The sequence below is a fragment of the Dipodomys merriami genome, unplaced genomic scaffold (genome assembly GCF_024711535.1).
Source record: "Dipodomys merriami isolate MVZ:Mamm:240054 unplaced genomic scaffold, mDipMer1.0.p SCAF_9, whole genome shotgun sequence".
Taxonomy (NCBI): Eukaryota; Metazoa; Chordata; class Mammalia; order Rodentia; family Heteromyidae; genus Dipodomys; species Dipodomys merriami.
The window spans coordinates 10,902,510-10,922,182 of record NW_027206512.1 but is presented as its reverse complement, the minus strand read 5'-3'; positions in this window follow the sequence as shown (position 1 = coordinate 10,922,182).

The following is a 19,673-nucleotide window of genomic DNA, read 5'->3' as shown; positions in this document are numbered from 1 at the left end:
ATATATATATATATATATATATATATTATTTGGGATGGGAATGTGGCTTAGTGGTAGAGTGCTTGCCTAGCATGCATGAAGCCCTGGGTTCAATTCCTCAGTACCACATACACAGAAAAGGCTGGAAGTGGCACTGTGGCTCAAGTGGTAGTTCACTAGCCTTGAGCAAAAGAAGCTCAGGGACAGTGCTCAGGCCCTGAGTTCAAGCCCCAGAACCAGCTCTTTTAGAAAATATTTGTTTCATGTTAACTGCATCTTTGAGAACCATTCCACATTGTCTTCTTTATCACTGTATAAACATTGCATTTTTTATGACTGTTTAAACACTACACAGACTACCACAAACCATAGACAAACCAACATTTGTCATAATCAGATTTGAATATCTATAGAGGTCTAGGTCCACACTGCAGATATAGAGATATTTTATAAAGTACTTAAATTGCCAAATGAAGAAAACATTTTAAAAAATCCTTGCATTCCCATTTGAGCCAAATGGGATAAACTATGTATTTGGGAACAGGGGCATTGTTTAACATGTTCTATTTTTTTTTTTTTGTCGGTCATGGGGCTTGAACTCTGGGCCTGGGCGCTGTCCCTCAGCTCTTCAGCTCAAAGCGAGCGCTCTACCACTTGAGCTACAGCGCCACTTCCTGTTTAACATGTTCTATAGCCAACTAAGCATTAAAAAGTTATGCTTGGGAAACATTGGTAGCAAAAGTAAGGGAAGCGGGACCAGGGGAGGGAGGGAAGTGGGGAGATAAGGCACTATATTTCATACTATGTATTTAATGACCTAATTAGTTTAAAAAGGAGTGATATAATAAAAGGTGGAGAGTATCTTCAATTTGTTCAAAGCCTACCAGTCCCTAATGTCCCCAGGGAGAAACAACACTATGCAATTAATTGACACAAGAATGAGCCAATGGTTACTGTCTTTCGAATAGCTAGCATAGAGAGGAATTGAAGACACCACAGACATGCTTAGAGCTCCCTCTGCTGGAGCAGAGCAGTGAAGAAATGTTTTCAGTACCACCTTGGAATAGAAGCAAATAGCTCTCTAAAAAGTAGGTTCGAAACTAGCTCATGCTGAGAAAAAGCATGATATTTATTGTCTAATAGACACCTTGGGGAGGGGGGATGCGATATCACTTTAGAATGCTGGTGACTGATAGTATAATTGCAGCCCAGATTTTTGTCATAGTGTTACTTCCCACAAGTCATTTAACTTGCCCACAACGTACTTTGTTTTAAATATTACAGTAATATAGTCCAAACCTTCTATGTTAGGAGGCAAATTAGAAGAAAACAGACATAAACAAATTTCCAAAGTTTTATACATTCTCCTGGCTAAATCTGCAGGTGTGGTGGATATTCCTGTTCCCAGAAGAACGTAGAACTCTTCCAGGTATTGTGCCAGGCTGTTGTGATACAGTGATGAATTAAAAGATGTTCATTCTCCTGCCATAATGCATGGTCCAAATGAACTGCAGACAATATTGCAATGACAGAGATAATAGAAACAAAACATGGAAAGTTCTGCAAAAGAAGAATAGGTTGGAATCAGTTTATGTTGAGAAGGAGGACACAGAATTGTCTAGATGACTAGGAAAAGATTCCAAGAAACATTGATTCTAAGCTGAAGGTCTTAAAGATGAGATATTCACTAGTACTTATTTATTTATTAAAGGTATTTATTTGTGTTGATCACAGTCAGTCTTAGGACATTGTGTATTTTACATTCTGATGTACCTAGGAGTTTTGTTAAACATGCTTGAAAGCATCCCTTATTTTGTGCAATTAAGAAAATCCACCAAAAATATGACCACAAAATCTTGTATTTGTCTTTTTTATCTGAGCCCTCTCCAATGAACAATACTATAGTAACACATTTCAAGGGATCCTTATTTCAGAATCCTTTTAAACTGATGCAAATAGGAAAGGCTTTCTCTTTTTCTTTAAGGCTAAAAACAAGAATGTCAATGCTCTGTAGTTGCAAACCAACCCTGGTAATAAAATACCAGTGTAGACAGGTAGGCATTTACCCTTTGAAGTAGCTGTGTTCCCATCTATTGCCATTCATTCTAGAAATAGTTTTAGAAATTTCCAACTCATCCTTGAATTGTCTACCCACTGACATCAGCAGTGGTTAGACTTCATTTGCTTCCAAATATAGGGGGATACCTGCCTGTTTTTCCAAGTGTTTATTTACTGCAGTTACTGGAATATATAAAAACTGCAGTTACTAGAATGTATAAAAACAAACCTGACTTTAAAAAATATTTGTTTGTGCTGGGCACTGGACGTTCACATTTGTAATCCTAGCAGGTTGAGATCTGAGAATCATGGTTCAAAGACAGCCTGGGCAGAGAGCACATGAGACTCTTATTTCCAATTAACTATTACCTCTTGCCCCCCCCCAAAAAAAAAAGCCAAAAGTGAAGCTGTGCCTCAAATGATAAAGGAATGAGGAAAACAATTGTTAACAGTAGACTCTTTCATCTAATTAAAAACAATTGACAGTAAAACCATAGAAAGTCCAATTCTAGTTTATCTCATTGGAAGACTTACATTGTACTGATATAGGCTGGGCACTGGTGGCTCACACCTGCAATCCCAGCAACTCAGGAGGTTGAGAGCTGAGTATTGCAGTTCAAAGAGCTGGTAGTAGAGTTGTGGCTCAAGAGGTAGAATAATAGCCTTGAGCAAAAGAAGCTCAAGACCTGCAGTTCAAGTCCTAGGACCAGCATCACACAAAAACATACTTTAGGCACATTGTGTAGTGTTTAAATCAGGCTAAACATATCTATCCCCTTAATAATTAATCATTTCTCCTAGAATCATGCAAAGCTGCTTTGTGCTCAAGCTCCTGTGTTTAAGTGATCTTTTTGTCCCAGCTTTCTAAGAAGTTGGGAGTACTTGTGTGATAGTGTACATCAAAAATTTTAGATTCTGGGGCTGGGAAGGTGGCTCAGTGGTAGAGCGCTTGCCTTGCATGCCTGAGGCCCTGGGTTCGATTCCTCAGCACCATATAAGCAAAAAGAAAAAAGCCGGAAGTGGTGCTGTGGCTCAAGTGGTAGAGTGCTAGCCTTGAGCTGAAGAGCTGAGGGACAGCACCCAGGCCCAGAGTTCAGGCCCCACAACTGGACCCCCCCCCCAAAAAATTTTAGATTCTACAAATGTGTGAGATCAGTAGCAATTATTTTTCTGAGTCTCTCTAGTTCTATTCATTCAATGACCTCCAGTTCTATCCATGTTATCCCAGATGACAGAGTCCTATTCATTTCTACTATCAAAAAGTATTCCTTTGTGTATATGTACCATATTTTCTTTATTTTTTGATGGTTATTACATTTATGATGTATCCTCTCAACTTAAATAGTTCAGTGAGTATAATCTTAGAGCAGAACAAAAGAAAGAGAATATTTTTGTTTATTTTATTTTGGCACAGGAACTTGAACTCTGGACTTTCAATCCTTGCTCATAATTTTACGCACAGTAATGTGTTTCACCCAGCAGTTCTTTGAGAAGACTTTCTCTAATCAGCTTGTTATTGTTTTCTGGTAGTACTAGGACTTTAACTCAGGTCCTTCTAGTTACTAGCAGGTACTCTACTGCTTGAACCATGTATCTAGAACTTTTCTCAAGAGTGATCTCAAATCATAATATTCCTGATCTCTGCCTTCAGAGTAACTAGGATTACAGCTGTGAGCTACTATGTCTGGCTTGTATTTGGTGTTGGTGAGAGTCATATATCTTTATTGAGGTCTTTTTGTACTTTGAATCTGTACAAGGTCAAGACTACAAGATAATCTATCTTTCTGGTTACTTTGTCATTTTTCTCTGTAGGAATAAATGAGCTTACAAAAAATATCATCCAGGAACTGGGAATGTGGCTTAGTGGTAGAGTGCTTGCCTAGCATGCATGAACTACATAAACAGAAAAAGCCAGAAGTGGCGCTGTAGCTCAAGTGGGAGAGTACTTGCCTTGAACAAAAGAAGCTCAGCGACAGTACCTAGGCCCTGAGTTCAAGCCCCAGGACTGGCAAAAAAATATCATCCAGGAAATTTAACCTGGATCATTTGTCTAGGAAGGCAGAATTGCTCTCTCTCCAGGATGCTCTAACATGAAGTTATTTAAAGATTTGTTGGGGGCTGGGAAGGTGACTCAGTGTTAGAGTGCTTGCCTTGCATGCATGAGGCCCTGGGTTTGATTCCTCAGTACCACATAAACAGAAAAAGCCAGAAGTGGCACTGTGGCTCAAGTGGTAGAGCACTAGCCTTGAGCTTAAGAGCTGAAGGACAATGCCTAGGCCCAGAATTCAAGCCCTACAACTGACCAAAACAAAAAAAAGTTTGTTGGATTTAAACTGGCACTTGGCTCAAGCTTTATAATCCTAGCTACTTAGGAAGCTAAGATCTGAGGCTCATGGTTCAAAGCCAGGCAGGGCAAGGAAGTTTGTGCTTCTTATTTCCAAATAATCAGCAAAAAGTCAGAGTGAGCTGTGGCTCAACTGGTAGAGTGCCGAAGGGAAAAAGCTAAGAGACAGTGCTCAGGCCCTGAGTTCAAGCCTCAGTTACTGGCACACACACATTAAAAAAAAATGAAAGTATAACATAGGTATGAACCCTAACTGGTCAACTACGAACAGCCCCTTTCTGCTTTAAAATGATTAAAAATACTTTTAAATAATAATTATTAATTGGCAGTACTGCTGCTTGAATTCAAGGCCTTGTTCTTGTTAGGTTGGTACTCTACCTCTTGAGTTCTATCTCCAGACTTACATTTTGCTGGTTGTTTTTGAGATAGGGACTCATGAATTTTCTGCCCTGGCTGACCTCAAATCATGGTCCTTCTGCTCTCAGCCTCCCAAATAGCTAGGATTATAGACATGAGCTCCCAGCAGCAGGTGGCTAATCTTGTTTAAAATGTCCCCAGACATTTCTCTGAATACATTAAAGCAATAATAGTATAGAGAAATTTATTCATTACATATTCGTGTCTTTTCTTACCAAATGTTTATGGTAACAGCATTTTAAGTAAACCAGTGTGACTCATTCTCTTGTGCTTGGGAGATGCTTAATAATTATGCATGAGCAAATGAACCTTTTTTTTTTTTTGGGTCCAGTCATGAGGCCTGAACTTCTGGGCCTGGGCGCTCCCTCAGCTCTTCAGCTCAAGGCTAGCGCTCTACCACTTGAGCCACAGCGCCACTTCCAGATTTTTTTCTTTTTGCTTATGTGGTGCTGGGGAATTGAACCCAGGGCCTCATGCATGCAAGGCAAGGACTCTACCACTGAGCCACCTTCCCAGCCCCGAGCAAATTAATCTTATTAGTTATTTCCAAATCGTGGAGGATAGGCCTGCATAAAAATAGCAAAAAGATTAATAAGATGTGGTAAAAAACAGAAATCAAACAACCCCCCCAATGTTTCCACAATTTTGTAAACTAACCAAAGATTTACAATAGTCCAAGAAGCATTTTTTTTTAATTACTACTTTAGCTTGTATGGATTTTGGAATTTGATGCTAAATAAAGTATGATATGATTTTGTGCATTAAAAAATAATCACTAAATGTTGTTAATACCAGCAAGCTTTGTGGTCTTTGAAGTTGCTGTTCTTTCATTTCTCTCCAGCTCCCCAGATACCTTACAAATCAGCAACCCTGCAATCACAATGGTTATGAAAGCCAGTGGTTGAGCAGCCTCTAGAGACAGGCAGAATGAGTTTGGAACTCCACAGAGAATTCACATTATTTGACCAGGTTGGCAGTTTCCTAGAAGCTTCAATTGCAAGGCCAGGCTTGATTTGATTGGACTCAGAGCTCAGTTGCAGAACAATTTATTCCCTTGGGCATTTGTTAAAAACAACCAGATGGAGACTGTTCTGTATTGCAGCTGCCGGAGGTAATAACACTTGGGCACAGCAGAATTTAGGGGGGTGGTAGGGAACTTAAAGGAAAAGTTGGAGAATGAGATGTCCATATTTGGTGATGGTGGGTGGAGTTGTTTCCCAGGGACATTATAAATTATACAGGTCTCTAGGCATTTACACACAATGAGACAAAAGCAGGATACTCTTAGGAGAGGGACAGAAAGGCACAATGCCTATGCATCTGATCATACAGAATATTATTTGTCAAAATGAGCTTCTTGAAATGAAAACAAGAGTTTTGGGGTTTTTTTTTTTGCTGTTTTTGTTTTCTTTCCTTTCAGTTCTGTTTGGTTATTTATCTGTGTTTGGGAGTGTAAGAGGTGGCATAGAAATGGAGGGACAAAGAGTGAACAAATGGAGCAGTGGTACTCACTGGACACTATGTTGAACTGTACAACTCGAGGGTGAGGATGGGAGGGAAAAATTGGGAGAGAGAGAGGGAAAGGATGACACTGCGCAAAAAGAAATGTGCTCTTGGCCAGGCACTAGTGGCTCATGTCTGTAATCCTAGCTACTCGGGAAGCTGAGATCTGAGGATCACGATTCAAAGCCAGCCCTGCCAGGAAAGTCTCTGGACTCTTATCTCCAATTAATCACCAGAAAACCAGAAGTGGCACTGTGGCTTAAGTGGTAGAGCTCTAGCCTTGAGCTGAAGAGCTGAGGGACAGTGCCCAGGCCCATAGCACCACGACTGACCAAAAAAAAAAAAAAAAAAAAAAAAGAAAGAAAAAGAAAAAGAAAGAAAAGAAAAAGAATGTGCTCTTTGCCTGACTTATGTTACTGTAACCCCTCTGTATATCATATTTTTTTAAAAAATATTTTTTAATTGAGATTGCGATTACATAAATTTCACAAATTTCACAGTATTGTAGGTTAGTGATACTTAAAGTCACAAACACATTTTAACCTTCACAAGGCAAGTTGTCATTATTTTAGTCTATAAAATTTGTGAATTCTATAAGCTTTGACAATATGATTTCTTCTGTGTTGGGTGATATGTACATTGCTTTCCTTTTGCCTAGTGTTAGCTGTTCCCTCTTTCCCTCTCATTCCCTCCCTCCCATCACTGCCCTTGAGTAGCTTAGTTCATGTTCATCAATGTCCAGTGCAGCTGATGGTCCCCTCTGTTGTATTTTTTTCCCATTTCCCTCTGACTCTGCTTCTCCTAGCTTCCTTCAGATTAAATAGGTGTCCTTTGTTTCTTTTTTTATAGCATTTTTTTGGGGGGTCCGGTTGTGGGACCTGAACTCTGGGCCTGGGCGCTGTCCCTCAGCTCTTCAGTTCAAGGCTAGCGCTCTACCACTTGAGCCACAGCACCACTTCTGGCTTTTTTCTTTTTGCTTATGTGGTGCTGAGGAATCAAACCCAGGGCCTCATGCATGCAAGGCAGGTGCTCTACCACTAAGCCACCTCCCCAGCCCTGTCCTTTGTTTCTTTAGTCCTGTCGTATCTCCTTGCATTCTGGATTTAACATCCACATATCAGGGAGACCATGTGCCATTTGTCTCTCTGACCTTGGCTTACCTAGCTCAACATGATTTGCTCTTGGCTAACCTAGCTCAAAATGATTTGTTCCACCCATTTCCTGAGAATGTCTGTATATCATCTTTATAATAACAACAAAAATTCTACAAAAAAGTTTCTTAGGAGTCAAAATGCCAGATACACATATAGTTTAGTAGGGACAATGACCAGGAAGGGCCCCAAAAGACTCTAATCTCTCCTCTTTGGCTGATCTTGAATCATTGCACAAGTAGAAAGTATAGGCTAAGGCCGACTTGTAAACTGCTTAATCACTGACGACATGCCCCAAGGAACCCAGAGTCCTCTGTTAAAGGTAAGGAGATTTACTCAGCAAAGGCACTAAAATAAATGTTTGTGCATTTAATAATAGCTGTTGATCAAGATAACTAAGTGTAAATTTAAGTACCACATGTGGTATAACTGCAAATTTGATAGAATTAGTCCCAGACAGTCATCAAACAACAAACAGTAACAACAACAAATAGCAATAACAAAGCTTGTGAGCGTATGTGGGATATCTAATTCTACTATTGCCCAATTGGAGTGTTGGAGATGTACAGCTGGCAACAAAAAGCTATGAGGAATGTGTAGAAAGAAAAATGTATGGAAGTTACACAGAATTTTAAAAAATACATACAAATTGCCTCTTATACTGGTGCCAGTGGTTCATGTCTATAATCTTAGCTGCTTAGGAGGTTGAGATCCTGCAGATCACCATTCAAAGCCAGCTAGGACAGAAAAGTGCAAGATTCCATCTCCAAAATAAGCAGAGAAAAGCAGGGCTGGAGAAGTGGCTTAAATGATAAAGGAATAGCAGAGTGAGTGAACTCCAGTCCTGGGGAGTGGGGGCTGGGAATCCCCTTAAGAAACTTAGACATTAGACTTAGTAGAACTAAAGGAAAATATAAAAATAATATTTCACCAGTGATCATCAATAAACCAATCAACATGATCACACATGTAGAAGGTTTTTTTTTGTTTTTTTAAAAATATTTTTATTGTAAAAATAGTGACATGTAGAAGTTTTTTAACTAAACAATATAATAACTGAAAGAAAAATGCACCAGAAAAACCAGAGCAAATGTGAGAAGACAGAAAAAAGAACTGGGAAAACTTAAGGTAAAAACTTTTGGAAGGGATGCTGTTACTCCAAGTGATAGAGTACTAGCCTTGAGCAGAAAAGCTCAGGGACAGTACCCAAGCCCTGAGTGAGTTCAGGCCCTATGATCAACCACAACAACAAAAGAAGAAAGAAAGACAGAAAGAAAGAAAGACAGAAAGAAAGAAAGACAGAAAGAAAGAAAGAAAGAAAGAAAGAAAGAAAGAAAGAAAGAAAGAAAGAAAGAAAGAAAGAAAGAAAGACAGAAAAAGAAAGAAAGAAAGAAAGAAAGAAAGAAAGAAAGAAAGAAAGAAAGAAAGAAAGAAAGAAAGGAGAGAAAGAGAGAAAGAAAGAAGACGAGAGAGAGAGAGAAGACAGACAGACAGACAGACAGAAAAAGAGATAAAGCCTTTGAGATTATCCAGTCTGAGGGAAAGAGAAAAAAGAGAGAGAGAAAAAAAAGACTGAACAATGAGGTGGGCACTGGTGGCTTGCTCCTATAATCCTGGCTACTCAGGAAACTGAGCTCTAAGGACTACAGTTCAAAACTAGCCCTGGGCCAGGTGCCAGTGGCTCAGGTCTGTAATCCTAGCCACTCAGGAGGCTGATATCTGAGTTCAAAGCTAGCCCAGCCAGGAACATCATGAGACTGATTTCTAGTTAACCACCAGAAAACTGGAAGTGGCACTGTAGCTCAAGTGGTAGAGTGCTCGCCTTGAACTGAAGAGCTTAGGGACAGCACCCAGGCCCAGAGTTCAAGTCCCATGATCCACAAAAATAAAACAAACAACAACAACAACAAAACAACTAACGCTGACAGCAAAGTCCATGAAACTCTTATCTTCAATAAATTACTTAGAAAAAGCCAGAAGTGGCACTGTGGCTCAAGTGGTAGAGTGTTAGCCTTGAGCTCAAGGACAGCACTCAGGCTCTGAGTTCAAGCCCCAGGACCAACGCAAAAATAAAGAAGTGTCTTTAGAGACCTGTGAAACTTATCAAGTGAATTACCCTTTATGTGACAGGACTTTCAAAAGTACAGAAATGACAAAAGGGAGAAGATTATTGGAAGAAAGTGGCTGAATACTTTCCAACTTTGACTTAAGAATTAAAATAACTATCTAAGGAACTCAGTGAATTCCTTCCTTCCTTCCTTCCTTCCTTCCTTCCTTCCTCCCTCTTTCCTTCCCTCCCCCCTCTCTCATACAAATATGCATATATAAACATACATTTGTGGATATACACTCTGTTATGGTTTGGCTGTGCCATGTCCCTTACAGGGTCACATTTTGGGGTCTTGATTGCCAGTGAATGGGCTCTTGGGAAGTGGCTGGATCTTAAGCAGATCACTGCTTATGTATCTTGAAGTGATGCATTTTGTCTCATGCCCCATCTCCTCTCTCCTTCAGCTTCCTGGTCATCATGAAGTGGCAGGCTCTGCCACATGCTCCCATCACCATGGCATTTGGCCTTATCTGAGGATCAAAGGATTGCATCCAGCTGACTATTGAAGGAAACCTCTGAAGTTGAGAACCAATATACATCCTTCCTCCTTAATAAGTAATTTTCCTCCTTTTAAGTAATTTTCTCTCAGGTATTTGTCACCATGAGACACCATGAGACTTGACTAATTTACACTCCAACATACTAAACAAAAATGAGAAAGAAAGGAAGGAAGGAAGAAATGAAGAAGAAAGAAATAAAATGAAAGAAAAAAATGTAAACTTAATATAACAAAAATTGTCAGTATCTAATAACAAGATTTACAGTGCTGTGTGTTGGGCTGTGTTCAAAATCCATGACAGATTTTCACTCATCTACTCCTTATTTACAAGCCAATGACAGAATTCAATTACTATTCTGACTTTTTAGAGGAGGAATCCTGGATTCTGGGACTTAAATACTTGCTTAGGTTTACCAAAGCAAGAACTGAACAGAGTTTGGACTCACATAAATGATCTGACATGACAGCCTATTCAAGCAGTATGTTATTTGCCTTGTCACTATGACTATGCAACAAAAGCCAGAGGAAATGAAATCAGAAAATGCCATAAATTATTATATCTTCTAAAGCATACTTGAAAATCAGATCATCATCATCATCATCATCATCATCATCATCATCATCATCATCATCATGATGTAGTTGTAAAAAGAAGGCTCAATTTGTTAAGTCAGGGTATGAGTACAATACATCTTTGTCAGTATTCTCCCATTCCTACTCTCAAGTTTATACATACTGTGCATTGAATATAATGATTACATTGCTCACTCTCTCTACATTTTTATGTCTTCCCATATCACTCCCTGCTCCCCAAATATGTTTTCTCTTTCTGATGCTCATTTTATTAAATAGTTCATTCATTTTTCAGAGGCGTTACACCATTTGACTCCTCATCAAAATAAGTCGGCTTGCATGTATATACATATAACCCTGTATATATTATCATGCATAGTTGTATTTTATGTTTTTGCTAATCCTGGGACTTGAATACAGGGCCTGGGCACTGGCCCTGAACTTCTTGTTCAAAGTTAGCACTCTACCACTTGAGAGCCACAGTGCCACTTCCGGCTTTTTCTGTTTATGTGGTACTTAGGAATTCAGTCAAGGGCTTCATGCATGCTAGGCAAGCACTCTACCACTAAGCCACATTCTTAGCCCCACAGTTGTATTGTAGATCTAGCTTCTACATATGAGAAAAAACTTATGCTGTTTGTCTCTCTGAGTGTGACTTACTTCACAACATAATTTTTTTCTAGATCCATTCATTTCACTGCAAATGGCGTTGTAGTATTCTTTCTGATAGATGAGTAAAATTCTATTGTATGTATGTACCACATTGTCTTAATACACTCATTTGTTGTCAGGCATCTGAGCTATTTCTCTAAGATGGCTATTATGAAAAGTGCAGCAATGAACTCGGATGTGCAACGGTCTTTGCTGTATCTTGACTTGTAATGTTCTGGGTAGAGGCCTAAGAGTGATGGTTGGATCATAGGGTTCTATGTTTAACTTTTTGAAAAATCTCTAAACTGCCTTCCAGAGTGGTTGCACTATATGCCCACCAACAGTGTAATAACATTCCTTTTTCCTTGCATTCCTGCCACCTCTGTTATTGTTTGCATTCTCAACGATGGCCAGTCTGACTAGGGTAAAGTAGAAACTCAATGTTGTTTTGATAAACTTTTCCTCGTGTGTTATTGGCCATTCTTACTTATTCTTCCAGATGGGCTTCTAGGGGGTGTGTGTGTGTGTGTGTGTGTGTGTGTGTGTGTAAAGTTGGGACTCAAAGCTCAGTATCTGATGCTTTTGCTCATTGGCTGGTGCTCTACCACTTGAGCTATGCCGCAAACCCTGGGGGTTTATTTTCTTGAGTTTCTTGAATATTCTGGATATTAGGCCCTTGTCAGATAGATAGCTGGTAAAGATCTTCTCCCAGTCTGTAGGCTGACTTTTTAACTGTATTTTTTTGGTCTTTTCTTTTTTTGGCACTGGGGATTGAACCCAGGATGTTGTACTTGCTAGGCAAGCACTTTACCACTGAGCTACATCCCAGCCTTCTGGCTTTTTAGCTTAATAATAATGTCCTTCACTGAATAGAAACTTTTGCTTTGTTTTTGTCAGTCATAGGGCTTGAAATCTGGGCCTGGGCGCTGTCCCTCAGCTCTTCAGCTCAAGGCTAGCACCTACCACTTGAGCCACAGCACCACTTCCTGTTTTCTGGTGGTTTATTGGAGATAAGAGTCTCACAGACTTTCCTGCCTGGGCTGATTTTGATTCTCAGAACTCAGCCTCCTGAGTAGCTAGGTGAGCCACTGGTGCTTGGCCTAGAAACTTTTTAGATTGATGAGATCCCATTTGTGAAATCTTCCCCCAATTTGCTGAGCTCCTGGAACTCTACTCAGAAAGTTCCTGCCTATGTCATTAAATTCTAATATTTCTCTTGTTCCTTTAAGTAAACCTGATCTTTTTAAGCAGGAGTATCAGTTTATTATTTCTGGGTATGGTAGGTCACATCTGTAATCTTAGCAGTAATTCTAGCTTCTAAGGAGGTGGAGATCAAGAGGATTGTTTGAGGGCAGCCAGGGAAATTAATAAGGCCCCTATATCAGCCAATAAAATCTAGGTAAAGTGGCACATCTATCATCCCAGCTATGTGGGAAGCATAAATAGAAACATCATGGCCCAGTCCAGTCTGGACATAAATGCAAGGCCCTGTTCAAACTATAACAAAAGCAAAAAGGCATGGATGGGATGGAAAGATGGGGGAGAATGATGGAAGAATTGACCTTGATCAGGACACACTGTACTCACAATGTGACTTGTAGAATTTAAACCCCTTTCTACAGCTACTTAAAAAAAGAAATAAAACCAAAAATTTTAAGGAGCCAAAAGGGCTAGTGGTGTGGTTCCAATGGTTGAGTTCCTGTCTGCCAAAACAACACACACACACACACACACACACACACAGATACACACACACATACACACACACAAGCAAATAAGCAACATTTTGTATTAGTGATCCTGAGTTTAAGAGATCCCTTAGCTGGCACATACATGTTATAAGAATCTAAAAGATTTCCTATCTGTCTCTGAAAGGTATGTTTTATTAAATCTTTGGGTCCTATTTGCAGTGCTCAATAGAAGAAATCTTCATATTACTTTGAAGTGGAAGCTGGAAGAAGCAGGATGGGGAACTTGGCTCCAATGACTACCAAGGGCCCAGTTCCTTTTAACGATGCCAGCTCCAGCAGAATTGTGTGGCTGTGCTGCAAGCTGCTGTGAACAGTGGGGCCCAGTTCATACTGGGGCTTCTGGCCAAAGTCCATTTTGTCTCTGCACAGAGGGGAGCACTTCAGAGCAAGCACTTCTGTCATGCTAGAACTAATCTGCTATCCACTCATTCATGTCCATTATCTGGTTCACTAAATGAAGGTGGCATCTTGTTCCAAAGTGCTGTTTCAGTAGGAAATGCTTATTTCCAATATGGTTCTTGATTATTTTGAGAATAGAAAATTTCCATATGAAGATATTGTTGAAGGAAGCAAGATTCAGGGCAGGGCTTGTATGCTGGATGCAGCAACAAATGTATGTTTCCTCTTTTTTTAATTTTCTTTTTGGCGGTACTGGATGTGAACTCAGAGACTCACATTTGCTCAGTAGGCTCTCTACCACTTTAGCCATAGCTCCAATCCCTGTTTGAGTTGGTTATTTTCAAGGTGAGGTCTTGCTTTATGCCTAAGCCAGTCTGGGCTGTGATCCAATCATTGTTCTTCCTGGTGTCACTGAGGTGACAGGTGCAGCAACCCTGTCCAACCATTGGTTGAGGTTGAGATGGAGTCTTGAAAATGTTCTTTGTCCCACCTCGCTTTGAATGGCAATCTCCAATCTCTCAAATATCTAGGATTACAGGCTACCCCCAGTCTCTTTCTGGTTTTGCCTACCATAATCTATTGTCCACACAGTAGCCAGAATAAAAATGAGGCTAGAGAAAATGGAGATAATAAAGTTTTGTCAGTTGACAGGACCGGGGCACTATCCTTGAGCTTTTTCACTCAAGGATAGTGCTCTACCTATTTTGAGTCAGTGTCACTTCCGGTTGTCTGGTGGTTATTTGGACTTTCCTGCCTGGGCTGGCTTTGAACTATGATCCTCACATCTCAGCTTCCTGAGTTTCTGGGATTATAGGTGTGAGCCACCAGTGTCCAATGAGATAATAAAGTTTTACCTTCCATAATGTTTTGCCTTTTTGATGGTGGCTTTTCAATGTACTTAACCATGAACCCTTAGGGTGGGCCTTGCTAACTACATATTTAATCTTAGTTGTAACTCAGTTTCTTCAACAACAAATTTGAAGACAGAAAGAAATAAGAGAGAAATATAGATTTAAAGAAATGAAAGAAATCAATAAACCAATGCAGTGTGGGGATCCGCTTCCACATTGAACAAAACAATTTTTTAAAAACATAAGGCCGCTGGGGTAACATGAGCATGGATCAAGTATATGTTTGAGGAATTATTTTTCCCTTTCAGATGTAATAATGCAATCATAGAGTTTTTGCAGAGTCCTTATCGTTTAGAAATACATATGAAAATACAAGTGAAATAATATGCTAGCTTAGATTTGTTTCAATAATCCTGCGGATAAAGGAAGGAATAAAACTATATCTGAGTACTTTGATATTGAAAATAGATGGAGAATTATACTACTTACACTGGAGTCTCTCTCTGTTCTTCTGACAGGATTCAAAAGAAAAAGAACATTTGGGTAATTGCTTCTGGAAAAACTCAATAGGAATAAAACCTGTTTGTACACTGGGGGAAGAATCTTTGGTTTTTTAGCTTTCTTTTAAATTTATTTTCTTATTGACTTAACTTTTACTTTAGCAACCTTGTTTCCATTTACACTGGGTATTTAAAAAAATTTTTAAATATATATGAACACTCTCCTTACCCTACTGAAGAGAAAAGAAATTAAGCTGTAACATGTATCATGTTTACCAATGTTGAGTGTGTACACGTGATCAAAAAGATTAGCTGAATTAATGCAAACAACTTATGTATTTAATACCTTATTTTATTCTCTTAAAAATACTTAAAATATGCCACCATATTTATAGACTTTGTCATATAACTATGACATATGACAGGTTGACGCTAAAGGAAAAATGTACATTTAAAGGCCTGGTGGTTTGGAGTAATTTGGTGTGGCTTTTAAGGCCATTTTAATGGATTTGTGTCAGAAGTGCAATGGAAATCCATTACGAAAGCAAACTATTTTTTCTTCTTTTTTATGTTTTTTATTGTAAAAATAGTGTACAGAGGGGTTACAGTAACATGAGTAAGGTCATGAGTACATTTCCTATCTAACATTGTTACCTCCTCCTTTTTTTAATCTCCTACCTTCCCTCCCCATCAACCAACTCCCCCACCCCTCACCCAAGTTGTAAAGTTAGTTTTTAACATAGAGTCTTGTACATCTCATTGTTACAATAGGTCAACCTATGTTTTTCAACTAGCTCATTCTCTCTCTCTCTGTCTCTCTCTCTGTCTCTCTCTGTCTTCTCTCTTTTTCTGGTGGCAGTGGGATTTGAACTCAGGGCTACACAGTTAAAACAAACCTCAAGATTTTTTTCTGCTTTATTTATTTATTTATTTTTTTTTTTGGGTCCAGTCGTGGGGCCTGAACTCTGGGCCTGGGCGCTGTCCCTCAGCTCTTCAGCTCAAGGTTCTACCACTTGAGCCACTGCGCCACTTCCGACTTTTTTTTCTTTTTGCTTATGTGGTGCTGAGGAATCGAACCCAGGGCCTTGAGCATGCAAGGCAAGAGCTCTACCACTGAGCCACCTTCTCAGCCCCTGCTTTATTTATTTTTTATATAAAATCTCACTACTTCTGCTTCCTTGGATTACAGACATATACCACCACTTCTGGCTCATTCTTATTCTTGATACTGTATAGACAATGAATTATAGTGGGCAAGACTAGAAACAAGCACAGTTGTTGCTGCTTCTAATTTTATCTATTTCCCTAGATCTTGTGGCTTCACTTGGTGATTTTTCCTACCCTTGTGATGTTTAAGGATGGATACTGTGGCTCATGCCAGTAATGTTAGCTACTCAGGAAGCTGAGATCTGGTAGGTTGTGGTTCAAAGCCAGTCCATGGAGAAAAGTCTGTGAGACTGTATCTCAAAACAGCAAAAACCTGGACTGGCATGACTCAAATGGTAGCATGTCAGCTGTGAGTAAGTACAGTGGGAGTATAAGGCCTTGAGGTCAAATAATACCATCACACACACATACATACTCTCTCTCTCTCTCTCTTTCTCTCTCTCTCTCACACACACAATGATCTTTAGTGATATAGAAGACTGTTCTAACACAAGGGAGTTAAGAATGCTTAACTTTTTGTAAAGTTAGGGGTAAAAGAAAACATAGGAGAGGCAAGAAAGAAAGATACAAAAAAATTAAAGCAAATGCTCTCATTCTTCCCATTGGTCTTTAATGGGGTTAGGCCTTCTTTGAATCAAGTTAATTCTTTGAGTCTTATGAACGTCCTCACATATGACACGTCTTGTTTTGTTTGCCTATTGGTGGTAGTGATAAAACTTTCTTCTACAGATCTGAACTGTTATTTCCAAGCACCTAGTTGTACTTAGTGTTCTTTAAGAAACTCTAGGTCATAAGATCTGTGAGAATTAACTGAAAGTCTTAAGTTAAAACACTATGTGTTTATGCCTGTAATCTTAGCAACTCAGGATGTTGAGATTTGAGGATTGTGGTTCAAAGCCCATCTGAGCAGAAAAGTCCATGGGACTCTTATCTCTGATTAACCATCCAAAAGCCAGAAATGAAGCCATGGTTCAAGTGATGGGAGTGTTAGTTTTGAGTGAAAAAGCCAAGTGAGAGAGCAAAGGCCTGCATTCAATACTCACATAAAAAAACAAAACGAAACAAAAAAAAACATGTTTACAGTTTATAAGGCAAAAAGAACATTAAATTTCTAGAAATAATTAAGATTAACTGAAATTGTTATTATAAATAAATCCTCATAGTAAAATGGCATACAGCCATTAAAATGGCTGTATGTCAACAGCACACACCTAAAATCCTAGCTACTTAGGAGACTGATGTCTGAAAATCACAGTTTAAGGCTAGCTCAGGAAGAAAAACTCATGAGACTCACATGCCCCTCAGTAGATGAATGGATCAAGAAAATGTAGTATATATAGACAATAGAATTCTATGCCTCCATCAGAAAGAATGACATTGCCCCATTTGTTAGGAAATGGAAAGACTTGGAAAAAATTATATCAAGTGAAGTAAGCCAGGCCCAAAGAAACATAGGTCCCATGATTTGCCTTATTTGCAATAACTAGTATATGTCTGAGACAAGCAGAAATGGTCAGATAAGTTGATGTTAGGTGAAATGAATCCCAAGATAAGGACTCAAGTGGTTTTTTTTCTTGCTATTGTTTCTAACATATTTATAAGATGATTTCTTTGTTGCTTTGTATGTCCCTCCCTGTTTTCACTGTATTTGATGTTGTTATAATTTGTGGAGGGGAAGGAAAAAAACAAATTGTTTAAATAGGGATACATGTGGACTCATAGCAACAATGAGATGTACAAGACGTTATGTCGAAAATGGGAAGGGGAAACAAAGGAGGAGGCAACAGTGCTTGATAAGAAATGTACTATTACCTTACTCATGTAATTGTAACCCCTCTGTATGGTATTTTCACCAAAACAAAACAAATCAAAACCCTCATGAGACTCTTACCTGTAATTAATCACCAAAATGCTAGAAGTGGAGATGTGGCTGGAGTGATAGAATGTCAGTCATGAGCAAAACAATTAAGGAATAGCATTCAGGCCCTGATTTCAAGCCCAAGTACTAACTGGGGTGTGCATGCATATGGGCATACACACATACACACACACAATTTCTCCCAACTTTCCAGAATTTCAGCATTCATTCTATATCTTCTAAACCTTTCCATTAGTTCATTATTTGTTGCTGTATCAAAATATCCAAGGTAGCTGGGCACTGGTGGCTCACGCCTGTAATCCTAGCTACTCAGGAGGCTGAGATCTGAGGATCGCAGTTCAAAGCCAGCCCGGGCAGGAATGTCCGTGAGACTCTTATCTCCAATAAACCACTAGAAAGCCAGAAGTGGCGCTGTGGCTCAAGCAGTAGAGTGCTCGCCTTTTGCTGAAGAGCTAAGGGTCAGCTCCCAGGCCCAGAGTTCAGGGCCCATCACACACACACACACACACACACACACACACACACACACAATTTCTCCCAACTTTCCAGAATTTCAGTATTCATCCTATATCTTCTAAACCTTTCCATTAGTTCATTATTTGTGGCTGTATCAAAATATCCAAGGCAGCTGGGCACTGATGGCTCACGCCTGTAATCCCAGCTACTCTGAGGATCGCGGTTCAAAGCCAGCCCAGGCAGGAAAGTCCGTGAGACTCTTATCTCCAATAAACCACTAGAAAACCAGAAGTGGCGCTGTGGCTCAAGCGGTAGAGTGCTCGCCTTGAGCTCCCAGGCCCAGAGTTCAGGGTCTATCACACACACACACACACACACACACACACACACACACACACACACACACACACACACACACACACACACACACACACACACACACACAAAGAAAAGAAAAGAAAAGAGAATTGTTGTGGGTTATTGTTCTGGAGATGTTCTTCCTGTTGGAGAACCCAAAAGCAGTGAAAAAGATGGGGGATATTTCTGTCTACCTGTGGTCTATCTCCACATATAAAGCCACTTGGATCTAATCTCTACCTCAGTCCGTTCCCAAATGTCCTACCTCTGAAGAGTTGGATTAGGTTTCTACTTAATATCATTGACATATCATTATCAGATCAAACTCCTGTATGAGTTTAGGGGAAAACTCACATATAAGTCATAACAATCTCTGCATTGAAAGGGAAAACACACTTTACAGGTTTCACAATAGGAGATGCTCTCGGGAGCATCTTGGAGCAAATGTAATCTTTGAAGTCAGGTGTCTGGGATTCCAACTGTGATTTTCACTAATGGTATCCTACTGGACAATTAATTGATCTGAGCACCCTTTTTGGTAAAGCTAAGAATTATATAAGCTAACTTGAAGTAAACTTGCCAGAAGTAAATCAAATAATGTAAATAAATCACAGTGTTAGGCACATAGAAGATGATTAAAAAATAACACAATTAATTTTTTTTTTTTGCCAGTCCTGTGGGCCTGGGTGCTGTGCCTAGGCTTTTGTGTTCAAGGTTAGCCCTCTATCACTTAGGCCATAGCTCTAATTCTGTGTTTTTTGTGTGTGTGTGGTTAATTGGAGATAGGAGTTTCACAGACTTTCCTGCCAGCACTGCCTTTGAACTCTCAAATCTGAGCCTCTCGAGTAGCTTGAGCTACTATGCCTGGCTTGACCTTTTTTTTTTTTTTTTTTTTTGACACAAAATCTTCTCATGTAGCCCAGATTAATCTTGAACTGAATATCCTCTTGCCTCTGTCTCCTAAGTGCTGGAATTATAGGCATGTGTTAACATGCTCAGTGTAAATAGCTAGCATGTTTTGATATTTA